Source organism: Tursiops truncatus, chromosome 5 (assembly GCF_011762595.2).
Source record: "Tursiops truncatus isolate mTurTru1 chromosome 5, mTurTru1.mat.Y, whole genome shotgun sequence".
NCBI lineage: Eukaryota > Metazoa > Chordata > Mammalia > Artiodactyla > Delphinidae > Tursiops > Tursiops truncatus.
In genome coordinates, this window is record NC_047038.1 from 130,799,323 (window position 1) to 130,816,977 (window position 17,655).

The 17,655-nt window shown below is 41.0% G+C and overlaps 2 protein-coding genes across 5 annotated transcripts in view; one reads left to right on the forward strand and one right to left on the reverse strand.

Moving 5' to 3' along the window:
• Positions 1-17,655, reverse strand: part of DSPP (dentin sialophosphoprotein) — a 138,487-nt gene that overhangs the window by 73,100 nt on the left and 47,732 nt on the right. The window lies entirely within an intron of this gene.
• Positions 1,526-17,655, forward strand: part of SPARCL1 (SPARC like 1) — a 54,037-nt gene continuing 37,907 nt past the window's right edge. For 2 of the 4 annotated variants that reach the window (XR_004526779.2, XR_012332187.1), the window contains exon 1: positions 1,526-2,057. The gene's annotated coding sequence lies outside the window, so the exon portion shown is untranslated. The remainder of the gene's footprint in view (positions 2,058-17,655) is intronic. The other 2 variants (XR_002174622.3, XM_033857404.2) reach the window with 2 other exon arrangements.

A 17,655-nucleotide genomic window follows, 5' to 3' on the forward strand; every position in this document is an offset into this window, starting at 1 on the left:
GAAATGGTGCCTGTGTCTCCCACACTTCTCAGACCATGTGCACAGAAGCAGAGGGCCATCAGAGTCGAACACAGCCCACTCCTTTGATCCTTCTCTGAGGGGACGGATCACACCCTAGACCTGGGCTAAGGAAAAACATCCCATTGTCTGAGGCCAAAGGACACCACGTCATTTCATCCTGTGCCTGGGAAGGCGGCTTGGAACAAGTAATCCTGATTCTAGAGATGTTGAGACGATCCCAGCTGCACTGTGACTTGTTTTCGGTTCCTAGGCAAATTGCCCAGTTTCCTCCGCTCCCAAATTTCCCCAACTGCAAAACTGAGATAATTCTTGTTACCTTTCTCTTGTGGTGTTTGCCCTAAAAAATAAATAGGGCAAATGTTTCTAAAGTGCTTAAGGACAACTGACTGAGGGCATATTTGCCTAGAACTAGAGGTGGGGTTTTTTCTTTATTTTTGTTAATGTCGTTTTGCTTTTGGCCTGACGTTGGCATAAATGTAGAAAAATCTAAGTTAAATTAAATTGTAACCATTTATCTAAGGTTAATGGAGCATTTACAGTATGTAAAGCACTGTGCTAGGCACATAGAGAGTACAGAGGGGGCACGTCCCCACCCTCAGGGGGCTCACGGCTCCCTCAGAAGGAGGTGTTACAGCCTAGAAGTTGAGTAACACAGGCGCAGCAGTCGGCCACCACCTACGAGCCAGAGACCCTGGAAAAATCACTCGGGTTCACCAAGCTCTGGTTTCCTCATGCAAATCATAATCACTAACATTTGAGTGTCTGCAGGGCGGCAGGAGGTGTTTACCTACTTAAAACACAGGACAGCCACCTGAGGTAGATACTCATATCATCCCCTTATTTGTATCCGTGTCTTATAGATAAGAATTCTGAAGCTTAGAGACATTACCTAACTCGTCCCAGGTCATATCCAGTTAGGAGCCAAGATGCAAACCCAAGCTGTGTGGCCTCAAACATGGAGACTTTCCCACTAAACCACACTATCATCAAATGGGTGTAATACTCACTTCATGTAGACTTGTGAGGGTCAACTGAAATGGATGCACTAAAAAACCATTAGCCAGTGTCTGACGTAATAAATGTGCAATAAATGTAGACGTCGCTGTGGAAGAGGTTAGATACATACATAAATAACCAGAAGGCCAAGTCTATTTCATGGCAAAACTCCTTCTTCCAGACCAATCATCATACAGAAGGTTGTGGTAGGGAGCTATGTAGGGGGAAGAATAGTCTATGAACTGTAACGTTCCTGAACCGGCTTATGAATGAGCTACACTATGAAGGAGGAATGCTTCACATGTATGTACATTTCTGAAGGTCACTTAAAGAAAGGTTGAAGTATCTGCAGTACCCTACTGTTACCAAATTCAGGCATATTTGTGAGAACAATTTTTGCAGAAGCAATGTAGAAATGCATCTGCTGCAATTATTCTTACCCCTTCCTTAAGCCCCACCCCACCGATTTCCTTTAGGAAGAAACCACAGCATGGAGTTTCTTTTCAGTCTTAAAATAAAAATTCCCCCAAAAGGGATCCCGCTTGTAAAACCTTTCAGAGTTGTTTGAAAAGACAAGAAAAAGGCATACGGAGCCAAGTGCTTATATTCTGGCCAAGTTACGAGCCTCTGAGAACAAGAGCTCGAGGGGAGAACTGTTAACCCGTTCTCTCCGGCAGAATGAGCTCTCTCCCTGTAGGTCTGCGCTGCCTGTAAAGCTGAGCGCGCCCTCGCCCTTGGAGTGAGAGGCTAGCCCACTGGAGAACTGCAGGAATCTGCAACAAAAACGATGACAGTCTGAAATACGTCCCTGTGCCAACCTCCAAATTCGTCTGTCACCTCAGACCCTGAGTAGTTGACAGAGCAGCAGAATTTCAACTCCAATAGACCTGAATGTGTTTCTGGGCAAAGAAGCAGAGCTAACGAGGAAAGAGATTCAAAGAGTATTGGGCGTTTGTGAAACTTATTTCCTGACTGTGTGCAAAGACAGGATTCAGCTTCAATTTTCTGCCAAGGCTCTGGGTCCAGCCACCTACCTGAAGGTAAATTTTAATAAGTTTACTGTATTTGTTAACCTGATTTGCATGATCTGATAAAGATAGTCTAATATTTTTGCCTAATACAAAGCCATTTTTTAACAACAAGAACAAAAGAACCCTTTTGCATGATTTACAGAAAAGCTACTTACTAGGGAATTTTAACACTTGAATTCATGTTTCCTTTTCTTCTCCAAGATTAAATAGTAAGAACTAATAAATGATGTTTAGAAATGCAGAAATGTTGTTGGCCAGACTAGCATTCAGATCTTGGTGAAGTCTGAAATCCTGAAATGTGTTTTACAGAAATAGTTTACTAAATGTATTAAATAAATCAAAAGGAAAGTAGCTGTTAAAAAAAAACACAAACTTTCAAATCAAAGTAATTTGGGTGTTTTCCATGTTTAAATTATCTGAAGTTATTCAGTCACCACCACTGTCCCAGTCTGTACCTAACAGCAATGTAGAAATGGAACATTTTGCTTTTCCAAAAGGTAAGAAAATCCCTATAATACTATATTTTCCTTTGATTATTTTTTAGTTATTGTGATTATTTTTTCCTGACTCCCTTTTATAGTTTTCTGACTCACTGTCTCTTGTCATCTTCTATCATTTTTTAGGATACACACACACACACACACACACACACACACACACACACACACATACATAAAATTTCTAATTCCTAACGATGTCTAATTTAGCAAGGGAAAAATGAGGGAGGGGAATCAAAGAGCTAAAAAATTATGATAACTCCTATATTGTAAGGTACCTTCATTTCTGGCTCTATCTTCTAAAATAAAACAATAATGCAAGTCACGCTCCCTCATTCCTCCTGGGTATTAGAGGTCACCTTGCAGGAGAAAACCATGTTTTCAACTGCAGATCAACGCTGTTGATACTATAACCAAGAGGTAGTGCAGAGAGAGTATCTCTTTTGAACTGCCTTTAATCTGCACAGAGGTTAAATATGTCACCTTGGCATTATATCTGAGCTCCCCTCTGGCCCAGGGCCTAAGTACACTGAATAGAAATGTTCACTTGGTCCAACTCAGCAGAAATCCTTTTTTTTTTGATTCTCCCCTTTCTCATGGATACCAGTTTTTTTCAATTCACAGCTTATTCAGCTAAACGTTGATGGGTACATTAACTATGAATATTAAAAAAAAAAAAAGGACACCCCTCTCAGGAAACATTTAAGTTTATATTTCTATCCATTTAACAAGATCCAACAAAGCACAGCAGTCTGTTTCATCTGCTTATCATCCAATCAAACAATGCTGCTTTCCACATTTTGGAAAAGAATATGAACACGTTATTAATGAATCTTGCCTTTTTTCTTTCAGGGAATCTTTGTACAGCCATTTAGCAATTTGAGTACTGGGGTTTCCTTCCAGGTCCTTTGGTATTTAATCCCCAATAGGCTCTTATGCACAGTTTCACTTATCAACTAAGTAAAAATAATAAATAGGGAGGACGGAAATGAAATAAATAGTGATATATCTGGACAACTCCAAAATATTCTTCATTTCATTTCCTCTTGACAGCTTATTATTTTTAGTCAGTTGATATGTAACGGTACACAAGCATTGCTATTTCAGCTAAGTTTAGCACAAGGTCCAGGACATGTTGGGAATCTTTTTCCACCAAGAACATAAGCGACTGTTTTTCAGACTTCAGATGCCCTTTTCCCTCACATATCATTCTGGAACACCCTTCAGTGAAGGAGAAGGGGGGCCCAGAAATCCAGGAGAACTTCCCCAGTAGGTCTGGCTGCCCAAGAGATGCCCAGTTAGGCCAGGGTCTGGTTCAAATAGGGCCCACAGAGCATCTTCCCCCAAAGGCTGGGCTTGCACAGGTAGTACCACCTGAGGCTAGCCTGATTTTTATCTTGGGCATCGAAAGATGATCAGAGGGCTTTCCTGGTGGCGCAGTGGTTGAGAGTCCATCTGCCGATGCAGGGGACACGGGTTCGTGCCCCGGTCCGGGAAGACCCCACATGCCGCGGAGCGGCTGGGCCCGTGAGCCATGGCCGCTGAGCCTGCGCGTCCAGAGCCTGTGCGCGGCAATGGGAGAGGCCACAGCGGTGAGAGGCCCGCGGACCGTAAAATTAATTAATTAATTAATTAAAAAGATGATCAGAAATTTGGGGAACAGAGTGTGTGGTCTCGACTGATCGTAAGGAGATGGTGTAATAAAGTGAATAAGATCATGGGCTCTAGAAACGTACAGATCTGGTTTATATCTGGGCTTTCCCAGGGTCTGTGACTTTGCACAGATGACACTTTGAACCTCCGTGCCCTCATTTGCCAAAATGGGGATCATAAAATTAGTTACTACCTTGTAGATTTGTTGTGATAAACGAGGAAAACAGCTATGTCTGGTACGTTTGAATCAATCTATCGATCATAGCTGATATTAAAGCACTAGTCTACCTATATGTCCCGAATGGAACTCTGTAGAAAGGGAATTTACTCTAAGATTTCCCTCAGGGTTTCTTCCTTGTACTTACACACTTTGCTGTATAATAAAATGTCAATGCCAGGTCTATGCCTCAGAGTCAGCCCGACAGAGCAGATAGAGCATGGGTTTCAGCGTCTAACACGCCTCAGTTTCAATCCTGGCTCTGCCTCTTTGTGAGCTTAGGCAGTCACTTCACACCTCCAGGACTCAGTTTACCCATCTATTAAGCAAATAGTGATAATAATACCCACAATGGGGTCATTGTAGGAATTAAATAAGATGCTTTTTAAATGTCAGGTATAGCACCTGGCAGAGTACTAGACACACAGTGAGGAAGTGTTTGATTACACACTTGGAATAATTTTTCTACACACAGTGAGGAAGTGTTTGATTACACACTTGGAATAATTTTTCTACACACAGTGAGGAAGTGTTTGATTACACACTTGGAATAATTTTTCTACACACAGTGAGGAAGTGTTTGATTACACACTTGGAATAATTTTTCTGGCAGTAATAGTGGGGGTCAAAAAGGAAATATTCATTGAATTGTCTTTTTTTTATCTAAAGAAATGGAAAAATAAATCTGACACTACCGTATGCCCTTGAGAGGGCCTCAGCCTGAAGTATTTATTACTGAGTCCTTACTGCTTCATCCATTAGTAGCTTCTTAATGGCCAAGTCAAACGAAACCACAGTGAGTCTTCTGTTTCAGATTGCCATTAAGAGGAATGAGGCGAAATGATGCTTTGCCCTCAACTCTGTTTTATTGGCCTACCTGGAGGGGGGAAAAGGCCCGAACATTTCTCCTTTCTTATCTTTTCTAAAGGCAGGAATAGGGGTTTTGACTTGCTCTAGGGGGTATCTTTTTCCTCTCTAACTGAAATTCAAACAAAAGGGTTTGTTTTTTGTTTTTCTGTTTTTGTAAACCTCTCCTCTATGTTCCTAGAATTGAAATGTCAGCTGCTTTTTCTGTAGCAGGAGCAGCCTGTAGTCATAGCAATGAAAGGGGACAGAGAGGCTCGAGTTTCACAGCCCTCTCTGTGAAATAACTCTTAGTCTGCTTTAAAAATCCTTGAGAAATGAAGTCCCCCATCCTGGCTTGTTTCCTTCCTATTATGCAACCAACTTATGTACGCCAAACATTTCCTTTAAAGAGTCAGTGAATGGGTGTTAAGAAAATGAACAAGAAAGCTACGACACGGTGCCCAGTTTACTGTCGAGTGCAGGGAAAAGCAACCGGGAAGGCAAAGGAGGAGAAAGAGACAGGACCTCACTTTGTAGGACAGGCTGGGCCCCACACTAAAGCCATTTCCCGAGTCCCCGCTACCGCCTCCCACCTTCACGATGTGCTTATCCAGGAGATTATCAATCAAGGGGACTCAGGGGCAGGCTGCCTGGACTGGAATCCTGGCACTTATACTCTCTAGTTTTTTATCTTATCCACTCTTTGCCTCATCTTCTCATATGTAAAAGAGAGATAATAATGGTCATAAAATTGTCATGGGAATTGAATGAGATACTCTATGTAAGGCTCTTATTACAGGATCTGACCAGTGGTAAAGGTTGGCCGTGAAGTTCACCAAACCTCAGTTTCCCCTACTTCTTCAACGGGGATAACAGCTAATTCATAAGACTGTTGTAGGATTAACTGAAACAATGGATGGAAGTGCTCAAGAAGTAGTCGTTCTTTTAATACTTTTCTCATTTGGTCTAACTCTGATAAGAATGGCTTTTTTTTGAACTTGGAATCTCCCAGTGAGGAAACTGCAGTGAAAACAGGCCTCAGAATTATCCTTGTATAAACAGGAACCATTGAATTTCTTAAAAGGATAAAAGGGAATAATTAAGGATTTTTACATTTATAAGGAGTAAAAGAGATTCTTCTCATCTTGATTAACACTAGGGCAAAATGTATCAAAACGTCTTATCTTTCATTAAAATACTTTTTATTAAAATTTCTGTTTTAGTTTCTCCAGTGTTTTCCAGGTCATGAAATAAGTAATATTTTTATCTTATGTCTCAAACAACTAATGTACTCAGTTCTATTCTGTGTGAAATGCCAGGGATGCTACAGGAACAAACAGAGAATGGCTGTGCTCTTGTGGTACTTACTGTGTAGTTAGGGAGACAGTTGTTAATCAAATTATCACATTAATAAAAACTGCATTCGTGAAAAAGAAAATATATGTGTGTGTGAGTGTGTGTGTGTGTGTGTATAACTGAGTCACTTTGCTGTCCAGCAGAAATTAACACAAGATCGTAAATCAACTATACTTTGATAATTTTTTCTCAAAAGTACATTTGCCCAAACATAAGGTGACCTCAAATACAAAGCCACCTTCATTTTTCTAATAAAAAGGTCCTCAGGCAAAATCTTTGGCCAACCTAAATACACACACGGATGGATAATATTGGAAGGTATGCTTAGGACGCTTACTCTATTGTTACAAATACATTATTTTAAATCTCATTTCATTTAAAATATTTTATACTTATAAGAATGACTTTTTTATTCTCATATTTCATGAAATGATTTTGTTAACACTCTCTCTATGCCTCTTTAACAACACTGTCTGTGTTCACTGGAGCCACTCTGTAACTGTCTAATAGAGAGTAGTGCATCATCAATCCTCTGCAAGCTGTTTATAACTCACTTCTCAGAAATCTGCTAGCGCTGCAGATTTGAGCCCCAAGCATAGATTCTCATTCCATGGTGATGATCTCTACATATTAATTACCTCCTATATGGCTTTTTCCAGTACTCTTTAAAGGGCTTATTGAAAACCGCTTGAGTCTCTAAAGTGTGGTTTTCTAAAACTATGTAATTCCAACAGTTGCAAAAATGAAGTCATACCTCAAGAATAATTGCTAAATCTGCTTTAAATATCTTTATCTCCTTTTCCATCATGCGGGTGACCTTCCTAAGAACAAAAATAAACATTGCTTCAGATCATTTCAGGCTGTTTGCCTGAAATGGTACTTTGTTGTTCAAAATGAAGTAATTGAGACAATATCCTTTTATGCAAGAGACCTCAGAAGTGCTAAAATATAGGGCACATCCCTTTTGTTATAGCATGATTTTGGGGGGCGAAAAAGTTCACATTGTATTGAGCGTGTATTGTATAATTATATGCTGAAATAAGTGTTAAGAAGGAAAAGCACCTTTCTTCTAAGAAAGCACGTAAGGATCCCGACTTCCACTCAAGGTCAGGTATGGCTTTCCTTGATCGGAAGCCTAAATAGAGGTTAGCCCTGTGGGAGGTGTGCATGCTGGGCAGTGGCAGCTGGAGCAAGTGGATGCTGACAAGAGAAGTCTGAGCGTGCAAAGATCCTGTGGCAGGAGGGACCGTAGACTGAGGAACAGAGAGAAGGCCAGATCCTCTGAGAGGAAGGGGTAGAGCAGTGGGAGATGTGAAGCCCTAAAAGTATTTGTCCTCTGCTTGATTCATGTTTAATGCTGAATTCTGGTTAGACTGAAAGTTCCGACGGGCATGAACCGTATCTATCCCTAGCCTAGACTCACATAGTGGTAGGTTCAGTCAGGCAGGATGACAGACAGTTGCAGTCAGAGCCCTAGAAAAGTCTGCATCTTTGAGTCTGAGTGTATCGTATACACTGGCAGGACTGGGACACTTCGATGTCAAATGGCGACTCCGCAGAGAACTCAAAATAGAAAGCCATCTTTCTTAAATCTTCAGATTCATTTAACGCCAAGCTATAGAGCTCTCCCAAGAGACTCAGTCATACTTTAAAAGCCCTAAAGCAACAGCGTTAAGTCTGGATCAGGTAACAACATGTATACGTTAGCCAAAATATGACTAAGGGGTTTGCTCTCTGATAATGAAGCCTTTGGCCGTCATGTAAAGTCAGGATGAAGGAGAATGTTCTGTCTGAGTCTGATTATGAAGCAAAATGATAATAATCATTTTGTTTACTACATTTCCCTGAAAGGAAATTTTTCCATAGTTATAATACTTGCTAAAAATAGTAGCCTACAGTCTTCCCCTGATATAAACAAACTCAACAAAAGATACCTGGCCTTATTTGGAAATGTAGAGGTACATACTCCAGGAAACAAGATGCCAGTCATAAGAAGAAAAGTAAAGTAACAGGGAAAACAGACAGGGCAAACCTCTCCTTTTTCTGCACATATGTACGTCATTCTCAGTTCTTCTGACCTTAGACAAGGTAAGACAAACAGATCACGTAGTCATCGTCTCCCTTGAAAACCAAAAATACTGAAGGAGGTTTCCTTGGTCTCCAAGAGAAGGAGGGGGACTTATACGTTTGGTTGAGGCTGCCAAGGAAGGAGCCAACAACGGGGGGTGGCAGAGCAAGGGGGAGGGTTAGGGAAAATACTGGCTGCCTGAGGAGCTCCAGGCAGCATGAAGGAAATTCAGTTTAAAAAACTACCAACTCTAAAGTTTCCAAGGAGTCATTGACATAGCCAATACAAGAGATGGAAAAGAGTAGACTCCAAGCCTGTTCCTGCCTTTAAAAGTATGGATGGCCATGTTTCCACTCTGGTTCAGTGGTCAGACAGCTTGTTAATGCTTAGGAGGAAAAGAAAGAGCAAGGAGATAAGAAGAGAAAAGAGACCTAGCGAGACAAGGAGTGCCCAGTGGAGATAGATGGTTAGGTTAAGTAGATTTACGTGGCAAGGCAACAAGCAGAACTTCAAAAATAAAATTCACCATTTTAAATGTGAATTTCAATTAACATTCTTTTTAAAAACTGTAACAACTGAAAAGAAATCAAATACAAACACCTTCTCTGATATAACTGCATTCCAATGTAAACTTCTAGAAAATATTATGGAAACTGAAATGGAACCAATACAACTAAGAACTCAAAATGAACCACAGTACCCAAAAATATATTCTGGTTGTTTGTGTAAGTTCATTCCTAAATCTAGATGGAGAATGATGTTCTAGAATGTTCCAAAGTTTAGGTGCCCTCCGCTTCTCTAGGAGATAGAAGTTTCAGGACGCCAAGAGACAGAGAGACCAAGAGTCAGAGGGTTTCATTTGGAGGAATGTCCTATGTTTCCTACCAAATGCCAAGAAATCTTTAGCTATCACTTGCACTGCTTTGCACCCTCAACCTGAAGGACCACGCACTCAGTCTTGGAGGCCAGAGTTGACATTGTTCCATCAGAGGTCGGGGCCTTTCAGACCAGTCTCTGCAGGCTTGGCTGGCTACCTTTCCAGCTAGAGGAAAGAATAGTCAGGCCCTTTTCTCTGTTTTTTCCAGGGACAGAACTCATAGACCTGCTGAGAAATCTAATTACAACCTCCTTTCATGGTGAAATCCAGTTACAGCCTCTCCCATGGTGAAGGCCAATCCTTTTGATACAAAAGGAAACTAAACAAAGGGGTTTCAGACACGGGGGGATGTGTCTGTGTTCTGCCTTCTCTCTTAGGCAACTATGCAGAAAGGTTGCAGTGACCTTGACCGGCCTTACTTAGGAATGATGGTCATACTATTACTACCCCCATTCCCATAAGAAGGAAAAATATGTTCATATCTGATGCCAGGAGTATCTGGAGATTTCCTCCAGGATCCATTAGCTGAGCAAAGCAAAATCGTCCACAGACACATTTTTGATTCAGCAAGATGACTTCTCTTTTTGAATTTGGAATGTCATGTCAAACAAGAAAAAAAAGTAGTGAGTTATTTAAGCCAGTATCCTCCTATAATCTTTTCCTGACGTCTTTCGCGCCCTGTGCCACCCATTCCCTTAAGGATAAGGAGAAACTGCAGTGCTAAAAGAAGGGTCACCCCAAATTCCTCAAACTTAATTGAGATAAATGGAGATAGTTCTCGAAATAGTCATTTATGGAAATACATATTTTACAAATACCTGGCAAAACTCTATAATTGTTGAAACAATAAAACTACCAACCACATTCTAATCAGATCTCTATCACTACAACATAACCACTGTAGTCCACTGAATATGTATAAGACCTGGATTTGCAGCTTATCCCCCCAAATGGGCAAAATTTTTAGGAGCATCCAATCAACTCATAAGTTTTTAACTAAATATGAGTGGAATATGAACAGGTAAATGCTTTTGTTCTGTTTTAATAGGATAAAGTTTACCATAGGTTCAATAATACTGATATGCCCATAGAGTTAATAAAAAGTAAATAAACAAGGATAAGAATCCACCATTCATAGTTATCCTCAAAGAGCACCAAAAGTAATGCATTTTTACCATACTTGATTCAACTTGAGTTACCTAATCATCTGTATAATATGATAGAGACCCAGTGGGAAGGTGGCCTGAAATCTACAAAAGCCAGAAGAATTAATCTTGATTATGGGTCAAAGAAAACTTGTAGCTGGTTTCAAGACACCATGATTGGTCAGATCTTCATGCTGTCTTAGCACAATGGAATCATTTTTAACCCTCAAGCCATTTGTTCAGTGGATTTCCCAACCTTTTATTGGAGACCAAGCAACTTTGAGCTAACTCTAAATCTACACAGCATTCTGTTGGAATTCAGAAGAAACAAAACACAAATGCTGAACCCCAAGGGTCTTCTTTCCTCCTCCTTTTCTTCCCTGCTCCCCAATTCCAGTACACGTAACAGCAGGCTTTGAGGACCTCACACCGGGTATAGATGAAGCTCTTTCTAGAAAAACTCCTCAGTAATTTCCTAAAATACAGGTAGAGGAAACTACTGGAAGCTTTTGCTTTAAACTGGGAGCTTCAAGATTTGGGCATAGACCTCGGCATTCCCAGTGACCATGCATTCAGTAGCTCCTTGGATAGGCAAGGGGGAGGGAGGGGTGGGAAGTGACAGCACCGGGTCACCGATAAAAACAACAGATTGATGTCTTCTTGCGACAGGAAAACAATTTAAAGTGATTGATTTCAAAAGCAAATAAATGTTTTCTTATAATTTGAAAACTACTCTGGGTAGGAATGTTGGAGGTTACTATAGCCTGAGATCTGACTAACTTCTTTTCTTTTCCAAACGACGGCACACAAAATTCCAGCCCCTGCTTACTCTACATTTGGTTCTTTATTGTTTTATTGTTCTTAAATCCCGTGTTTAGATGGTGGCCACAGTAAGGTCTGAGGTGGTGGTCATGGCTGGAGGTGGCTGACTCACCTTATGCTTCCCAGCATCTTGTTAACAGGGTTAATATCTGTAGACATCCGTAGCCCAGCCAGTTACTGGATGTGCTATGTACATTTCAGTGCCATGAAACCCCAAATAGTCATTATCCAAAAAGAATTAACAACAGACTCCCTTGTGCAGCATTATTCATGCAGAATACAGTTTTGCTTCAATGTGGCTAATTAGACTACTCTATCCCTCTCTCTCTCTCTCTTTTTTTTTTTTTTTTTTGGCTGTACCATGCAGCATGCGGATATCTTAGCTCCCTGACCAGGGAAGGAACCTGTGCCTCGGGCAGTGGAAGCGTGAAGTCCTAACCACTGGACTGCCAGGGAGGTCCTAATTAGACTACCCTTGATTAGGCAAATTTCTACACATTCTGGGACTAACAAGCCCAAACCAGTATATTTAGAACAATGTTTAAAATGTTTAGTCAGACTAAGCTACTGAATTGGGTTTCCTTTGGTGTGGGAAAGGACTATAATGGAAGGGAAAAGAACAAAGAGATTGATTTATTTCCCAAGTCTCCAGAGTAATCCTGCTCTCATAACATTCAAGCAATTACATGAAAAGAGAAATAGGAGGGTAAAGTGAAAATGCCAAGTTCCAACACAAAACACTCCCAGAGCTAGATGCCCATGTTTCTTTCTAAAACTCTTCGATTCTAGAACACCTTCAGATCCTGGGTGAAATCAAGTTTATTGAGTGCTAGTCACGTGTTAATACCTTGTAACTTTTGATTCTCTCCAAAGTTGAGGACTGCTATGCTCCACTTAAAAAGAAATATGTGCACCTGCTAAGGCAATGTAAGGGAGGAAAAACTTTTTCCTCTACCCTCTTAAATTCAGTAATTGGGGCCTGCAAATTAAATGGACAAAATACAGATTAATAGGAGAAAAACGTTTATTTATATGCATAGAGAGGCCAACAAAAGTAGCTGGCTCCTTAAACTGTTAAAGGCTTACCGACCTAATTTGGTAGGAGAAAGGGAAGGGAGAGAAACAGCTTCTGTGGCAAGAACAAAAGGATTTTTTAGGAAAGACAAATGGGTTTTTAGAACAAACTGGAGATAAGAGAGTTTATGATATTTGTCATAAAGGTATAAGTGGTTTTTCTGTCTTTTTCAAGGTGATAAAACTGCCCTGGAGAGGAAACTGGTAGATTTACCCTTGTTCTCTCTACTGGGAATAGAGCCACCCTGAAGAGGGAATGTATGGTAGTTCTCATTTCTCAGAAGTTTCTGCTTTTAGTCAGACAAGGGATGCTCTGAGAAGGCTTCGCTGTTGAATCTCAAAGGTCTTCATCTTCAAATAATCTTTATACAAACCCATAGCAACTATAGAAAGACTTGAAACAGGACATCACTGGGGAGCAGGGCACAGCTCTGCTGGCAGGGGGTCTGAATTATATTCAAACCCATGAATCCTAAATTTGGATCAAGTACTGTGGGTCAAGGTCTAGCAAGGAAATGACAGATCCCGGCAGGAAAACTGAATTTGGGGATTTGAGGAGAGTGGAATTAAGGGACGATTGACCGAAGAATGGGCAGGGCATAGAGAAGTCTCAAGGTGTTGTAGGAATAGACTAGTGAAAGCTCAGCTTGTACGAGCCAGGGACACTGAGAGGGGCTGTGACCTTCCGGAGAGGGACACAGTCACAGAGACAGCGCTGAGAAAATACACACCCTGGTTTTACTCTCCTCCTTCCCTCAAATCTCTCCTGCCTGGTCACCCCATTGGCTGAACCCAACAGAAACCATCGTGCAAGAGAACCTGATGCTACAGTTCACACAGGCCCTGCGACAGCTCAGGGTGGAGAAGGCAGGAGAGTGGGTGTGGAGTGGATTTGGGGGGAGCAAGTGGAAGATATCTGGATATTCAGAGAAAAATAATCTCTTCCCAATGCGGGAAAGGCAGAATGTACAGCTGTAGACAAGCCGTGTCTTCTCCTTGCTTGAATAAATCTTCCAGGGCTTCCCCTCTGAGGGCATAAATAAGCCTAGGTTTTCACCCTGTTTTCAAAGAACTCCTCAAACCTCAGCCACTGAATCCGCTGGGGTTTATTGTACCTGCTTCTTTCACAGAAGGCAGGTAATGAGTAACGTTGTACCACTGGGCGAGCAGTCTTTCCCCTATTCAGTGTGTTGGCTCTCGATAAGGCACCCGAGAAGCATGATGAATCCTGAAGGCACTCCTGCTTGAAGTGGACGCTTTCATTAGCGGTTCGCACAAAAACTACTCATCAAAGCCCAGCGCTGTTCCCCAGCGGGTCCCAACGCCATGAGAATGAGGCTACTTGGAACTGTTCTTAGGTATGATTTGCTGTTTTTCTTAATCCCGGAAGAGAATTACCCCAATAAGTAATTCTTGGTACTTTCACAGAGCTGAAACACTTGAAATTCTTCTCCCAACCAGCTGAACTTAACGACCGACTTACTATATTAACTAAAGAAGAGAGACAATTTCCATTGAATCCAAAGACGTTTTATATGCTGGTAGAGTTTAACTAATAAGGGAAATTCAAATAAGAGTAGTCAGAGGAGAAAGCTAAGAACCTGGCATTCAGAGAAAAGAAATTTTAAGAAGGTTGAGAATAAAATAACTTAGGGGGTAGAGAGAAGAGCTAAATGCAGAAAAAGAATAGGACTCATGTAACTGATCATTTTAGGGGCTAGGGAGGTCTCAAAGGTGAATTGTCATGCAATTAGCATTATGAAGCAAATCATTCAGATATTACTAAGTTCTGCAACATGACAAATGCCACAGGCATTCAGGTGAACATCACTTGTGAAGCAGAGGTTTACACAATGTGTGGGACCTTCTTTTTCATTTTTATTTTTTAAATATTTATTGATTGCTTGATATTTCGGCTGCATCGGGTCTTAGTTGCGGCATGAGGGATCTTTGTTGCAGCATGTGGGATCTTTAGTTGTGGCATGCAGACTCCTAGTTGTGGCATGCATGTGGGATCTTGTTCCCTGACCAGGGATCGAACCCAGGCCCCCTGCATTGGGAGCGTGGAGTCTTAGCCACTGAACCATCAGGGAAGTCCTGGGACTTCTTTTTTTAAAAAAATAAAAACATAAAAATAAAAGAAGAACCTCATTTTAAAACATGCATGCATGGGCTTCCCTGGTGGCACAGTAGTTCAGAATCTGCCTGCTAATGCAGGGGACATGGGTTCAAGCCCTGGTCCGGGAAGATCCCACATGCCGCAGAGCAAATAAGCCCGTGCACCACAACTACTGAGCCTGTGCTCAAGAGCCCGTGAGCCACAGCTACTGAGCCCGTGAGCCACAACTACTGAAGCCCGTGTGCCTAGAGCCCGTGCTCCACAACAAGAGAAGCCATCGCAATAATAAGCCTGTGCACCACAACGAAGAGTAGCCCCCACTCTCCGCAACTAGAGAAAGCCCGTGCGCAGAAACAAAGACCCAACGCAGCCAAAAATAAATAAATAAATATTTTTAAAATGCATACATAATTACAGTAACAGATTCCAATATAAATCTTTCAAAATCTGACAGATCTGGAAGATAAAAATTTAGCTGGGACATAGAGGATCTGAGTATTAAAATCAACCAGCTCAATTTAATAGATGTGTATAGACCTTTGAAACGTACAAATACAGAACATGCTTTTTTTTTTTAACCTATGTCAATAAAACATTTGTATATTTATATATATTCCAATAGCATGTATATTTCTATATCATATTTATACATATATATGTATGTGTATATATATATATATATATATATATATACACATACATATATATGTATGTATATATATCATGTACTTGGCCACAAATAAAACTTGACAAATTCAAAAAAGTGAGAAAAATAAAAAGATCAAAATGAGGCGTAGGGATTTGTAAGGAGCCTGTAAAAGAGAGGAGCCCTGAAACTTAAGCTTCTTAGCTTTGTGGCACATCCACCTCTGGCCATACTCAAAAGTCTATACCCCAAAGAATATGCAAAAAAGCAGGGAGGAATAAATAGATGTAAATATGAAAAAGCCCCACATTCACAGAGAAAGAGGAACTTAAAGGACAGATATCAGAGTATGATTTGAGCAAAGACAATTAAATGTGGCCAAAGTCATCCCTCCCCTACACCCCAGGGCAGGGAGAGGTGGCGACTTTCTGAAGGACTGGCAAATGCCTGAGGAGAGGAGTAGAGCCCTGCCTCCAGGAGGCCATCCCGACCGAAGCTGTGAAATGAGACCCAGTGGGATTAGTGAGTGGTGGGTGACACAGTAAGATGAGGAACTCCGAAAGGGATGATGAAGAGGTGTGGGAACAAGGCTGTCGCACACTCTTGCCTAAGATAAGCCTGTGGGGATCCTCTAAATATAGTTAAAGGGATCCCTCAATTACACATTATAGAACAGGCAGAACATACTAATTTCTCCTGAGCTAGAAAGAGAGAGATCTTTGAGAATGTCAAGGCCACCCCTTTGGAAATTCCTTTGGCTTCCATGCTCCTCACTCAAGACTGGGCACAGTGGCACAGGGGGATGTGCAGCAAGCTCTCATTGGATGGATGGATACTCTATGAAGTGGAGGTGAGGTGACAGGTGGGAATACATGGGTGATGCATGGGTGATGTACTTACCATAGTACCTGGCGCATAGTAAAATCTCAAAAAATATAAGCCATGGCATTAGCTACTATATTAAACAGTCAATGATAAGAACCTACTTTTTCAATAAAATAATACTTTGATGAACATAAGTTATTCTACTTCTAATGAATATTTCTCTCAAGATATTTAATGTTCAGTCCAGTTCTTCATTGCTGCTTACAAATTGTGACTTTAACCAACAATTATTACACAATTTCTCAAGATTTTGTGCGTTAGGAGTTTGGGCAGGTCACTCAGAGGTACTGAGCTGGCAGGTGAGCCACTCTGGAGGGTCCAAGGTGGCTCCACTCACATACACTGTGCCTTTGCAAGGACACATGGATAGCTGGGATCAGCAGGGACCATGAACAGTGTCTCCTGTGGTGTGACAGTCTCTTACAAACTGGCTTGGAACTCCCAAAACAAGTACTCCGAGAGATTAAGGTCAAAAGTCCAAGGCCTCTTATGAGCTAACCTCCAAAGTCGCAGAACATCAATTCCGCCTTAATTGTTCAGTCAGGTAAGTCACTAAGGCCAGTCCGGATTCAAGGGGAGGAGAATTCAACTTCACCTCTCAATGGGAGGAACAGCAAAGAATTGATAGGCATCTTTACTTTACCATACTGTTTATACATATTAAATGAAAAATGTTAGAAACTGTCAAGACAACTATTCGCATGAGCTAGAAGAGAATTGACATTCGTGGGTGTTTAGTTCTTAATGGAAGACCTATTTCTGCCATGTCAAACGTTTCATCTGGATAATCGTTTTGATGGTATATGGGCCAGCGAGTAGAAGAACTGCAGGCATTTGAAATTCTAAATCCTGGGCTTCCCTAGAAAGGCCATACCTAAAAAATGGAGTCTAGCAGTCATCTTTTAAAATTCCAGATAAGGTTCTCCTAAAAGTTTGGTAATGAGACACTTTGTTCCTAAGAGAAGGAAAAGGCTCTCCTTGAATTTCCCCACCATCTCTCACCTTTAACCTCTCTAGACCCATGGAAAGAAACAATGGGACAAAGGTAAGAAAGAAATAACTTAAGAACTATAAGTAAAAGGATGAATTAGAGTTTCTGTGGATTATTACTTATTAGGGTTATTAAGCCATTTTTTGCCTTATCAATGTTTCAAAGAAATAATATCTTTCATTTCATATTGACAGTTAATAAAATTATCACATGACTATCTGATCACATTTGAGTCTCAAAACAACCCTAGAAGATAAGTAGGAAAGCTACTATTATTTTTCCTGTTTTGTAGATGAAGAAACCAGTGACTTGACTGGTCTCTCTGCTGGTAAAAAGTAGTTCAAGGCTGGACTTAGATCTTCCAATTTCATACCACGTGTTCTTTCAGCTATACTGCTGCCTTTGAATCAG